Consider the following 1,846-nt stretch of genomic DNA (forward strand, 5'->3'; position numbering starts at 1 on the left):
AACTCAGGATCACCACTTTGCTTAACCCCCCAGCACTTAGGTATATTTATAGTGGAAACAAGAATAAGTTTATTATCAAAGAATAAAAACTGGAAACCAATGATTACATACAGAACAAAATCATAACACGCTTTCTAGAGACTCAACTTCGCTAACAAGTTAACCTCCTGTCAAAATAAGCTTATTTCACCTGAAGTTCTCTCCAGTGTTTTCAACCAAGCCTGGTTGAGACCGCTTTTTCATGATGCTAGTTGGTACTAAGAGGTTCCTGGCTCATGCCTGCATACTTGAATTGGTTGCAAACTAGAGTTCCTATTCCATGATGTGCTGCCAGGAGCTCGGCAGACAAGCTGGCAGGAAACCAGACAGGTTTCCAATGAAACCAAAATCTAGCAGGTAGGGTTCTGTCAGAAATCTGCCCAGTTTCATTGGAATTTCGTTGAAACCAATATGTTTCCATAAGAAAATTGGTATTTTCTTATGGGAAAATGTTCCATTAGAAAATTTCTGACCAGTTCTACTGTGATTTTCTGTGGAATTCAGATTTGTGCTCAAGAAGCTTAAGTTTCATTTTAAAGCGTTTTTAGCCCTTATGGATGTAAACAAACTCTTGAAAATGTGAAATGAGTATAAAACTGATTGTGATGGGGCCTAGAAACCCCACACTGGCCAGGAAAGAGTTAACCAGCTTACATGAGCTCACTTAGCCCCACCTCACTACACCTGAAATAGGTGCTGGCTCTGGGAAGGCTTAAAAGGAGGGAGCCTGGCTGGGAAGAGAGCTGATTTTGCAGACTTCCCACAGAGTGTGAGCTGCTTGGTCCAGGAACTGCTTAGAGACTGCTGCCCAGGGCCGGCTTTAGGAAGTGCAGGGCCCGATTCAAATAGTTTTGACGGGGCCCTGGCAGGGATGACTCACCCGGCGGCGCTCCGGGTCTTCGCTCTGGGACTTCAGCGGCACTGAAGGACCTGCCACTGAAATGCCGCCGAAGACCCGGAGCGAGTGAAGGACCCACTGCCGCCGAAGACCCAGGGCGTCACCAGGTGAGTAAAAATTAAAAAGGCGCCTAAGTTAGACGCTCTTCTTTAGGGCACGGGCCCTCTTAGGTGCAGGGCCTGATTCGGGGGAATCGGAGGAATCGGCCTAAAGCCGGCCCTGCTGTCTTTCAGAGCCTCTCGGAGGGAAGGGAAGTTAGGCCCAATGTGAGATTGTTTGGATTTGCTACCAGCAACTGACTTGTTGCTGAGTATGTCTGCTGTAGGTGATGCCCTGCCTAACCAGTATGACAAATAAATTTTAAAAAAAAATTTGTCTTCAGAATGGGGGCCCAGAAGAAGTGGTTTGCCGTGAGCAAGCCTGTTACGCTGATGTAGCAGTGATTTCCGGACTGTGCGGCTTCCTGAGAGGAGAAATCTGCCCATTTGCTTTCAATTTCTTGTGCTGTTAACACCGAAGCCCAAAGGAGACGATTCCTGTATCAGTGGGGTTCACTATTTCACTGCTGGTCATTTTAGCACACGCTTCCAGCCAGGGGCGGCTCTAGGCATTTTGCCGCCCCAAGCACAGCAGGCAGGCTGCCTTCGGCGGCTTGCCTGCAGAGGGTCCGCTGGCCCCTCCGCAGGCATGCCACCGAAGGCAGCCTACCTGCTGCCCTCGCGGCAACCAGTGGCTTGCCGCCTCAAGCACACACTTGGCGTGCTGGTGCCTGGAGCCGCCCCTGCTTCCAGCTAATTTTCTTATCGCACAATCCAAACTGCCAGCCCGGATGCCAAAGCCTCAACGGTCCTCTACCAGCAGTTGCCAATCTTTCAGCTTCATCCTGGCTAACTTTTCTGATGCAGTTAG

The sequence above is a fragment of the Mauremys mutica genome, chromosome 3, assembly GCF_020497125.1.
Source record: "Mauremys mutica isolate MM-2020 ecotype Southern chromosome 3, ASM2049712v1, whole genome shotgun sequence".
In the NCBI taxonomy this organism is placed as follows: domain Eukaryota; kingdom Metazoa; phylum Chordata; order Testudines; family Geoemydidae; genus Mauremys; species Mauremys mutica.